Source organism: Castanea sativa, chromosome 4, assembly GCF_040712315.1.
Source record: "Castanea sativa cultivar Marrone di Chiusa Pesio chromosome 4, ASM4071231v1".
Taxonomy (NCBI): domain Eukaryota; kingdom Viridiplantae; phylum Streptophyta; class Magnoliopsida; order Fagales; family Fagaceae; genus Castanea; species Castanea sativa.
The window spans coordinates 40,407,428-40,420,113 of record NC_134016.1 but is presented as its reverse complement, the minus strand read 5'-3'; the positions used below and the strand labels follow the sequence as shown (position 1 = coordinate 40,420,113).

The following is a 12,686-nucleotide window of genomic DNA, read 5'->3' as shown; positions in this document are numbered from 1 at the left end:
GTGTGTGAAACACACACCCAATGTTTAAAACATGTTAAGAATGTAAAAATATAGAAATCCCCAAAATTTGGTACTCATCAGAGTCCAAAACAACGAGAAAATGTCATTTTAGCATTTCATCAAACACTTAAAGTTCATACAAACCACTAACATCTAAAATAATGCATGAACATATTGAAATCTTGCCTAAATACATGTTAAAAATGCCACTTGGGGCCAACACAAACACAAACATACACAATGGGACATAGCCCAATCAAGAAAATTAAAAAAAATTTGCAAGAAAATAAGTTTTTCCCAACCATTTTCAAAAATAACCCAACACTAGAAATCCTAGAATTTAAGAGTTAATCTAAGGAATCAAGAGTGAAAAAGTGTTAAAACATACCTTAGATGAGTTTTAGGAATGAAAGTTCTTAATATTTTGGTGAGATTTGAGTGAAAGAGTGTTTTAGGTTGAGAGAGGCACAAAGGAGGCAAAAGAGAGTGATTTGAAAAACTGTCACTATTTGGCTTTTAAAAACTGAAAAACCGCTCATTTCGCAAGTAAGCTTCTTACGAAGTTAATCGCGAAATGGCCTCTGAAGCGCAGGACAAATTTTGTGGGAAGCTTCTTCTCGTGAAACAGTTGTGAAACTCTCTGTGTAAATTTCTGGAAATACTGAAATTGGCTTCCTCATTTTTTCGGGTAGGTTCTTACTCGCGACTTACTCGCAAAAATTCCTCTGAAAGAGTTTTTCAACAAAAATAAAATGGACTGTTTGGAAAAACTCCTAACACACAAAATACATAAAAACACTTTCAAAAAAATATAAAATCACACAAATGGAATAGGCATTCATTGAGCATTAGACTTGTGTGTTGTGTGTGTGGATCAAGTATGAACTAGTCTATAGTCTAGTATGAAACTTCAATGATCAATTCAAAAAAGTCATACACAACTAGTACGAAATCAAGTGACCTATCTCATTTGTAGAAATGAACATATATGACCCCTCACCAATGTGTTTACATATTGATTGAAAGTTTTTCATTTGGCTTCCATATTTCATACTTTTGATCAAATACAACTCAAATTTTTGAGAAACGATGCCATGAACTTTTTGATATTTTTGAAAAATAAGTCTTTGGCTTTGGCACCGCACATTTTAATGCAAATTTGCTCCACCTTTTCCTAGTCAAACTAGTTTTCGAAACAAGATTTTTGCAGCTCTTTCTCTTTTTAGAGATTGACATTTGAAGAGCTCTTTTGAAAAAAAAAATGCGAGGAGATATATAGGTACAAGTCTACGCATGTATCAAGATCAAGCAAGACTATTGACTAATCATTCATGACAAGCTTGAAGATTTATTTACACCAATCAAACATAGATTTCTAGATGTCGTTTACACTTAAATAATGTGCATTATAACAAGCTAAGCTTGTAAATGCACTACGTCATTAGTATGGAGGTATTAGGCCAAACTCACATATGATATACACAACATAAGCGATCAAATTTTTTGAAGTTTTTCACTTTTTATGGGTTTTTGGATTTTTCAACACACTTAAAAATACATCAATAAAGTAAGATCAACAAAAACAAGGAAAACAAACAAAGACTTGTAAAAGAAACATGCTTAAAATGGAAGCAATGACACAAGAAAATTGCATATGTCATGATGCATGAAACTATTACCCTAATACATTGGAAGAATTAATACATGAGCATAGTGAGTGATCATGCATAAGTACTTTTCTTCACCCACACTGTACGAGTGTTTTGGGTGAGATCCTTGGAAGGAGGGGTACGATCGACATAACTCTCAATCCTTGGGGTGAAGCTAGCGAGACATGATGAAATATTCTTCAACATCTCCATAACATCTCCAATGAGTTTTCCCTTATTTTCTCCTTTAGCTTGAGTTCCCTTTGGCATTTTTCTTGAGTTGTCTTGGCGACGCAAAGAATCAGCCCTTTTGAATGCTTGAAGCTTGAAGAAATTTGGCCTTGTATGCCCTCGCACGCCATAATGATGACAGAAATGCTTCACTTGAGGTCCACTTTGACTATTAGGTAATGAATTCCATTTTTCCTTTGGTTTTAGACCAATGGTTCTCTTTGCAACAACAGGGGTCTGAATCTTGTGCTTCTACACTTTAGGCTTCTCTACATTCTTTGACAACACAAACTTCACTCCTTCGTAGGCCCGTTGCTTGTGCTTCCTTCACCAGTATAGCCTAAACCTGTCTTATCATTTGAAGATTTTTGAGAAGAAAGCACACTTTCAAGCTTTTTGGTGGAAATGCACTCCACTTTGACATTTGCTTGGATTATTTCAAGTTCAAGGAACTTGATCTTAGAATACGCATTCAACAACTCTTCCTCTAGCTCTTCAACTTCACATTAACCTCCTTAAGTTGCACAAGTGTGGATTTATACTCTTCTTCGATTTTCTTCATCTTTCTAACCGCATTTTTGGCAACTTTTGCATATTTGCCACAATCTTCAAGTAGCGCATTATACACTTCTTGAAGGTTCTTCTCACCTTTGTTGAGGCACACATCCTCATATTTTGAATCATCAACTTCTTCACCTCCGGAATGTACACCTAGCTCATTAACCAAGTCGCTCAACTCATCTTTAGAATCAACAGTATTAATTGCCATGAAGGTTGAATATTTTCCCTCACTATCACATTCTCCTTCCGCATCGGATTTTGTGCTCTCCGAGTCACTAAGGGTAGTAGTAAGCACTTTACCCTTTCCTTTCAAGTAGTTTGGACATTCTTTCTTGAGATGTCCATGCCCATTACATTCATAGCACACGATTCCTTGAGTTGATGACGAGTTTTTCCCATCCTTCTTCTTGAACTCCCTCTTGTCATTTTTTGGGGACGAGAACTTTCCTTTTTTAAATGACTTCCTATTATTCTTCATCTTGAGAAATTTCTGGAAGTCCTTTGCAAAAAACGCCACCCCCTTTTCTACATCGTCTTCATCGGAGGAATCACCCATTCTCTCATTTATAGTTTTAAAAGCAAGTGATTTGCTGGACTTGTGAGAGGGCAGTCCGAGCTCATAGGTTTTGAGAGATCCAAAGAGTTCTTAAATCTTTATCTCATCCAAATCTTTATTCTCCTCTATGGCTGTGACCTTAGCCCGGAAGCTTTTGGGTAAAAATCTTAAGATCTCACCACCTTGGCATCTTCAATCTTCTCTCCAAGATTGAACTTAACAAGCACTATCTCATTGAGTCTCCTATAAGGAATCAAACGACTCATCGTCGCTCATCTTTACTTCTTCAAACCGAGTAGTGAACATTTGAAGCTTGGCGTCCTTAACCTTCTTGGTACCTTTGTAGGTTGTCTCAAGAATGGTCCACGCCTCTTTGGCGGACTTCACATGCGAAATCCTGTGAAACTCATCAGTAGAAACACCACAGAAAAAAGCGTTAACTGCTTTGCTATTGGCGTTTGGCAGTAGTGGGTCTTACTCACCCATTCTCAATAGAATCTCACACCGTCTCATCAACGGCACAAAGAAAAGCACGCATACTTACTTTTCAAAAAACATAGTTACTCCTATCAAAGTATAAAGGAGCATTAAGGGATTGAGATTTATCTATCTCACTTGGGGTCTAGGATCGCACTTGGATAATGAAATCCGATAAGTGTACCCGCTCTGATACCAATTGAAAGCTCGGATTTGTGCTAAAACACAAGAGCTTGTTCAGACCCTTAATTAAAAATTACGGCTAGATAGCTTTTACTCTAACTTATACTAAGTGCAGAACAAGAGTAAATAAGCGTAAAGAACTGTTAATACTACCCTAAGCCATATTCATCCATTATCAACAATAAAATGAAAGCTTAAAGAGTAGGGAAAAAAGATGCAAACACAAGATAACACTGAGATGTGTTATCGAAGAGGAAATCGAAGAACTCAATGAAAAACCTCTCCGCAACCCTTCAAGTCGAAATTGATCCACTAGAGAATAAAGTTGGAGTACGCGAATAACAAAAGACCCTCCAAGCCTAGTCTATCTCATGTACTTGAGCCCTCCAAGCTCCTGCTACCAATTGACTTCTAGGAGATTTGTCTTCTCTAGCTTTCCAAATCTCGCAATTCAGCTTGATTGCATCCACCAATGAATGGCTCCTTCCAATGCTTCCCAGTAGCACCAAAATCTCACTTTACACTCAGAATGGGTGTGGTAAGTGTTTGGACTAAAAACCTCTCAAAGATATAGAGATAGAGAGGTAGAATTTGAGAAAAACCATAGGGAAATGTATAGATGATTGTGGGTATAACAATCTCTAACTCATAAGTGTATTTTCTAGGGTTTTCTCTCTACAAAGCACTCATTACAATTTGTGGGTAATGAGGGTATATATAGGTGGGTAAAAATTTGGTAAAGAAAAACACAACTTTTTGCCAAAAAGAAAGTTTCTCAGGTTGGCCTTACCCGCGAGATAGTTGTGAAAACTCTAGCCTGACGTGACTCTTTATCTTCCAGTCATGTGCTTTACACATGACTCATTTCGCGGGTTACTTCTTGCGAGACAATTGCGAGCCAGTCGCAAAATCCACTTGTTCAACTTTTGAAGTTTGATTATTCATTGATCTCTCACACTCATCCCTTACAATTAAACCCACATACATACAGGGAAAATGATTGAAGCAATTACATTCAAATTTGACACGAAATTAAAGTCAACACAACATAGTTGGAAATCACAGCTTTACAAGTTAAATGTATATCAAATTTATAATGAATATACCTTTTATATATGTATATCTATAATTATTTTATAATTTTATTAGATATTTATGTATTTTACGATACACGAATCAATATGGTACACGATATAGAAAAATAAAAAATCATTTCACGATATGATTCTCCATTTGACAACTAATGGGAATAATATAAGCACCCACTAAAATAATATAAAACATCCACCCATTAGTAACAGAAGAGAGAGTAAGAGGTTGAGTTGCGAGAGAATAATAAATAAATAAAAGCAAGTAGCAACTTGCTATAGCGTGAATGCTCTAAACACAATGTGAATGTGAGTGCTCTAAACACAATGAATTTGTAGATTTGAAATACTTTTTGGTATTTCTTATGCCAAAAATAGCTTTTACTATTTTAATACAACCAATGGGAATGCTCTAAACATTAGCTCCTAAAAGGACATTATGGGGGTCATTATGGGGGTAGATGATGCAATTATTACACCAAAATCGAACTTCTACAATCTAATAGTGATGGTACCTTTCCATTTCCAACCTTTAAGGTTGGATTATTTATTTCAAGTGAAATTTCTAATTTTAGGAGGAAAAAAGGGTATAAAAATAAGGGTTAAATTGTGTCATGTACCGGACATATTAAGATGCGAACACATATCTAATTTTAAATGTATTTTCATATCTCAATGTATTTAATGCACTAATACACCAAATACAAGCGTGTTCTACAAATGCAATATTGACATTTCTCAATGTATCACTGTCATGTAGGCCAATTCTACTCTCTCCAAGAACTATATAGTACCCAAAGAACGATAGTATTGTCACATCTTTCCACAGTAGATGGAATTTAAAAATGTAAAGTATTTCAAATGCGTAATTACCCAATAGTCACTTCACTTGGCTAGAGAAGAAAAAGAATGGACAAAAATGCTTACCTAGACAAGTAGAAAGCTCCTGGTATTAGCATTCTTGATCGAACCAAGAAACTTCTTTAAGGCCTCGTTTGGGAGGAGGGAATGAAATTGAATGGAAAGGAACAAAAATAATAATTTTAGAATATTCTTCCTTTCCCTTATTTGGGAGTTTTAATGGAGAGAATAAAAAGCTCATTTAATTGTTTGGGAGTTTAAGTGGGAGGGAACTCATTCCTCTCTATTCTCTTAAAACCTCAAATTTTCATGCTCTCCGAAATTGGGAGGAATGGGAGTGAATGGAATTAGATTTAATGATTTTTTACTAAAACTCCTAAAATACCCTATATATTCAACCCTTTATTTTAAAATAGTGGTCTAATAGTAATATTGTCATAAAATGATTTCATTATATTTCCTCCATATTGCTCCCAAACAAGATTACTTACATTCCATTCATTTTCATTCCTTTATTTTAAAACATCCAATCAAGGTTACTTAATTCCATTCTATTCTTTTCCATTCCTTTCCCTTACTTAAATACATTCCATTCCATTCTTTTCCATTCCCTTATGATCATTCCATTCCATTCCATTCTATTCCCTTATGAACTCCCAAATGGAGCCTAAAGAAATGTGCTGGCCAACGTGAATGCTCTAAACATTGGCTCCTAAAAGGACATTATGGGGGTCATTATGGGGGTAGACGATGCAATTATTACACCAAAATCGAACTTCTACAATCTAATAGTGATGGTACTTTTCCATTTTCAACCTTTAAAGTTGGATTATTTATTTCAAGTGAAATTTCTAATTTTAGGAGGAAAAAAGTGTATAAAAATAAGGGTTAAGATTGTGTCATGTACTAGACATATTAAGATGCGGACACATATCTAATTTTAAACGTATTTTTATATCTCAACGTGTTTAATACACTATTGCACTAAATACAAGCGTGTTCTACAAATGCAATATTGATGTGTCACTGTCATGTAAGGCCAATCCTACTCTCTCCAAGAACTATGTAGTACCCAAAGAACGATAGTATTGTCATATCTTTCCACGGTAGATGGAATCTAAAAATGTAAAGTATTTCAAACGCGTAATTACCCAACAGCCAGTTCACTTGACTAGAGAAGAAAAAGAATGGACAAAAATGCTTACCTAGACAAGTAGAAAGCTCCTGGTATCAGCATTCTTGAACAAACCGAAGAAACTTCCTTAAAGAAATGTGCTGGCCCCAGTTTTAAGTCATGAGGCTTTTCATTGGAGGTTTTTATTTTTTATTTTTTCATTGGAGGCTTTAAGCATATTTTTATAGCTCCAAGTCTCCAACCACCTTTCGGCAAAGTCTTGGTCTTTTTTATTATTATTTTGGGGCAAAGTCTTGGTCTATGACATTGTTTAATCAGCCAAAAATAAAAATAAAAAATAAAAGCAAGTCTTGGTCAATAATTTTTTTAACCCAATATTCACGTTATAATCTGCATAAAAGCTAAAGGGTATTCCCATTTTGCAGCATAAACAAACTATTTCCTTGCTTCAAGCTCTAACTTAAGAAAGAGCAAGAAGGATGGCTAGTTTAAAGGTTGGAGAAAACAAAGAAATCAATACAGACCTAATCCAAAAGGCTTGCTCTCTTGCAGTAAAAGCTCACAGCAAGCCTTCACAAAAGTCATATATTCTTGAGAAGACTGGTGGCTCATCTTATGTGATCTTTAGTTTTCCTGGATATTGGTCTAAAAATGACTGGTATACTGGAGAACCTTTTGGAGAAACCGAGATCAATCTTGATTTGTTTCCTTCTCTTAGAAGTATAGGCCTTGATGAACATGCCAAGGTCAACAAAGCCTTTCTGCAGATATTTGTTGACAATATCTCTGGGAACCAAGATTTCATAAATGAGGTACATTTTGCTCTCTCTTTCTCTCTCTCTCTTTATAATTTATATATATATATATATATAAAAAATTCCTGACCACTTGCTTGTTCCTACTTTTGATTCTTCTATAATTTGCTTACATTTTTTACACCATATATGTATTTGTAATATGTATAAGGTTTGGTGGAAATATAATATATGAAATGTTTAGAAATTAAAAAAATACTAGTTATTATCTACTTGGTCTGAAAAAATGGTTGCATGTTAGCAGTAACAAAACAAGGATTTTAGTCTCGGACAAAGATTAAGATAAAAGGTTGAAGCCAGATTAATTTCAAAAATATTAATTAGTATATGTAAAAATGATTGACATAAAAACATAATGTAAATATAAGTGACAATTTATTTTTTCGTGCTTGGTGTCAAATTTATTTTTGTGTCTAATGTTAGAGTTGAAGTATAAACATAATCTTTAAGGTACTTCGTTATTTAAGACGAATCATCACACGTGCAAACTGCATGCAATAATACTCTTATTTATTTATTTATTTATTTTTGCTTAGTGCTATAATGTTTAAAAGTGATATATAATACTCTAATTGTTTGTATTTTTTTTAAAAAAAAAGGTAAAGTAACATAGAATAATATTAAAAATAAGATAGAGATAGTGCCTTAAGATTTAGGCTAAGTGGAGAAGATAAAGGAAAAAGTCTAAAATTTAGGAATAGTAGATTACTCTTTTAACCAATTTGTGATTTTTTTTTTTGATACAAGATAGAATTCTACTCTAGCCTAATCTAAGTATATATGTGTGAGAAACTCATTCTTGGAGACTTGAATCCCGGCCTTTGTCCCCTACACCCCACAAGTACTTATACTTGTGGAGTGACCATCGCACCAAGGGTGTAGGGTGGTACCAATTTTTATTTTTTAGTTTAAAATTATTTAGCTAAAAGATAAAGGTATTTTAGAGATTTTAAAAATTTGTGTGATGATATTTTAGTATGTAAAATATTGAAATTGAAACCCAAACATAAAATCCTGTTATTAATAGTATAGAAGTATAGATGATTAAAAGTAAAGTATACTTTAAATATAGAGTAAAAGATATAAACAAAAATAATTAATATATAGTCATTAATAGATGAAGTTAAAAGACTAATTTTAAGATATTCAAACAAGTTATTTTGATGACTTAAAAAGTAAAAATAATAATAATAATAATAATAAGAAGAAGTATTAAAATTATAAGAATATACTCAAAATTTTTAAATTGTTTTATACAAGCCTTGATTTTTATTAAATACATTATATAAATTTATTTTAAATTAACTAAAAAGTACTAAATGTTTATTCTTTCTATATTACTTAATATTTCAAACTAATAGAAGGTGGGTTTATTGCAAAAAAAAAAAAAAAAAAACATTTTTTAGTACTGGCACATTGGTTAAGGAATGTTGTGAAAAGATACCATTTTGTAATATTGGAAAGCTTCATAAAGGGTTTTTTTTTTTCTCTCTTTCAAGGAGTATGTATATGAATTTTTTTTAAAGTGATGATTGTACAGTAAAAGAAGAGGAAAAAAGAAAAGAAAAAAGCGAAGGACAAAGAGGCGGACCTGCAAGAGAAAAAGAAAGAAAGAAAAAAAAGAAAAAGAAAAAAAAGCAGAGAGTTTGGTTTTGTCGATGGCCTTATGATTTTCAATTGATTTACAAAAAGTCCATTTAGCAACTTTACTTAAAAAATTAAAAAACTAATATATATGAGTTTTCAAAATATATGTTTTAAACATCTTAATTTGAGAATTGTAACTCAAACACCCAAAATAAAACATCGCTACCAAACTTTTTTTTTTCCCATAATTTTTAGTGTTTAAATACTTAAAACTATTGTTTGAACATCACTATCAAATAGACCCTTAATCCCTCATCGCTAGTTTGCATTTGATTTGATTTGATTGAGTAATTGCATCACTTGTTTGTATTTGATTTGATTGAGTAATTGCTTGGATTTCCATCAAGATTACTCAGTGTTTTCTGTATTTTTCATGTAAGTGCTTAACTTCTATTTATATTTATTGACCTAGATTCACATGTTCTTTATTGTTATTTTATTATCGAAGTACCTGTTGTTTTGTTTGTTCTAACTGACAAAACACATATCAGTTTAGAGAAAGAACAAAAATAATGAACAAAAGCCATTTTAACGGCATTGAAAGTTTATTCATTACAACACCTATAAAAGTTTTATAATAAATAAAAACCCAATTGAACAAAAATTCAGTTCCAACGGAGTAGAGGCCAGGTCTTTATATAATATCCTCATTTATTGTTGCTGAATCAAAGTCTTCTCAATTGAGACAATACCAAACCCATTCGAGAATACCAATGTGAATCAATTTTTTTAAGTAAAAAAATACTTGTGTCCCATATTTGGTCACGCATATTTAGCCTACTATTTTTATTGATTTGTCAATCGCATCTTGCCATTACAGTAAAATCCTTCTATGATTGTCTTTTTAATAGTTATAAGTGATTGTTTGGTAAAAATTATTTTTGCCTACTTATTTTACTATTTAGTTTATCTATTTTATTATTCATGGGCTTCACTGTTCTTTTTGATACTATACATAAGTCTCATTGTACTATTTCAGCTAATGTTTACTTTTATTTTACAGTATTTTCAGCAAAAAGTTTTCAGTTTTAGTAATATAAGCGGATTTCTAATAGACCTTAAATATGTTAGGATTCAGCTTGATTTGGCTAGGAACATGGATAGTTTCAAAAGGCTTTTATATATATATATATATATTTTTTAAGTCTAGTGTTATAATTTTCCTTTTAAAAAAAAATTGGTAAGTTTTTTTTTTTTGAAAACATAGATTAGTTGGAGAGTGTATCATTTTGTAGGCATTTTAAAATGAGTTAGAGATATATTTTTACCGAGTTGTTCTCACGTTTTTTTCCTATTAAACTTAAGGTTTATGGGTATTTTTGAACCACAAAAAGATCCAAAGATAGGAATCCTCTTTAGAGATAGTAGAGATAATTTAAAAAAAAAAAACCAAATGTGACTGAATATGATTATATCATTCAGGTGGAAAAGGCTAAGAATAAGAAGAAGCAAATAGTGTTCACAGGACACTCCACTGGTGGTTCAGTTGCCACCCTTGCGACAATTTGGTTTTTGGAAAAATACTGGAGATCAGATGCCTCAGCAGCCTCACCTCTTTGTTTGACTTTTGGATGTCCTCTAACTGGTAACCATATATTTTCCCATGCTCTTAGGCGTGAGAAATGGGCTCCATACTTCATTCATTTTGTCATGAAATATGACATTGTCCCACGGATCTTGCTTGCTCCTATCTCATCAATTGAATAAGAATTTCAGCCAATTCTCCAGTTTCTTAATCCAAAATCCACCCGTGCATCCACTAACGCACCCCCGAAGGCTTCGAATTTCTATACGAATGTAATGAAGAATGCATCATCTGTGGCAAGCCATGCTGCTTGCAGCCTCATGGGGAACACAAACCTGCTATTGGAAACCATGACAAACTTCACAGCATTTGTCTTCTGCACTGGGAATAGAAAATTGGTTATCTTGAGTAACCCAGATGCTGTTTTGCAACTGCTATTTTACTCCTCTCAGTTGGACAATGAAGCCGAATGTCCAGATGTTGCCCAAAGAAGTCTTCAACAACATTTCGGCTATGAGAATGAATTGAAAGACTGCTTCAATAAGCTAGATGCGGTTTTGTTGGAGTCATTGGAAAAACTTCCATTATCTGCAGACTCTACAACTACAAGTAGTGATATTACAACAATTAATGCAGCCTTGAAGGACCTTGGCTTGGTAAGTTCTATTTCCTTTGCTTGTTTCAACAAATTCTGAAATCTTGAAATCAATCTCTTTTTAAAAAGTAATTAAATATGACCTGCAATAGACTATACAAAGAGAATGAAAAAAGGAATTTCAATGCTTGAAAATATGTTGAATTTAGAGCACAACTCACCAAAGAATTTTCTTACTCTTTTCTTTGTGCTAATTTCCTATGTGAGGTGTTCTAGAGCACAAGAGCAAGATTGTGTCTTTGTGCTGCTGGAGAGTTAGAGAAGCGGAAGATTGGAAATAAGAACAGCATCAATCTCGAGAAGGTAGATATAGCAATAAAATTCCTACAAGAAGACTACAAATTGAGTTGTGAGCATCAAGGCCGAGGTTGTTATGATTCCTTCAAGATTCAAGAATCCGAGGAGGATTTCAAGGCTAATGTGAAGAGACTTGAGTTAGCAGGTATAGGGGATGAAATTATTGAAAAGTTAAAAAGGTATGACCTCCCGGATGAATTTGAGGGTGAGAAGGAGTGGATAGATCTTGGAACAGAGTACCGCCGCCTTGTTGAGCCCTTAGATATTGCCAACTTCTATAGACACTCGAAGAATGATGACACCGGACCTTATATGGAAAAGGGCAGGCCAAAACGTTACAAGTTCACACAAAGATGGCTTGAGCATGCTCAGAGGAAGCCTGCTGGATTTTTTGGAGAATCATGCTTTTGGGCCGACGTAGAGGAGCTGCGCATTAAGACTAGCGACAAAGAAGGCTTTGCACCATTCAAGGATAAGGTTTTGAAAATAGAAAAACAAGCAAAGGAATGGATCAATGACAAAGTGTTGGGTAAAGATGTGTTGATGGAGAATTCCACATTTGTGGTGTGGTGGAAAAAACAACCTGAATCGCACAAGTTAGCATCTTGCATTAACGGTATAGAAGGATTCACGATCACGAGTGCCTAGCATGTTGATTTCTTAATTAGCTACTATCAACAGCTTTCTGTTATCTTCTATAGTTTTATGTTAAAGTTTGCAATTGCTCAGCTGAGTGTTTGTGTGAGTTTTTATTTTTATATTTTTTATTCTAAGAGTTTGTGTGGTTGTTTGTAACATATTTTTGTTTCAATAAAATTTTATCATTCCCTAAACAGAAATTCTGTTTTGTGTATGCTCATCCTTGTAATGAGTATCACTTCATGTACATTAAATTGGGAAAAAACTTGTTCAACAGAACCACCGACCAACTCCAACCTCAAGGTGGCATTACTATTTGATTGATTGGTAATACTTTAGTGTTCTTGTGATTCCTCCTACATATTGA

General features: G+C 33.5%; 1 pseudogene; it reads left to right on the top strand.

Annotated features, from left to right (window-relative positions):
* Positions 1-7,202: 7,202 nt before the first annotated feature.
* LOC142631103 (protein EDS1-like) lies at positions 7,203-12,482 on the top strand (annotated as a pseudogene).
* The last annotated feature ends 204 nt before the right edge of the window (positions 12,483-12,686 follow it).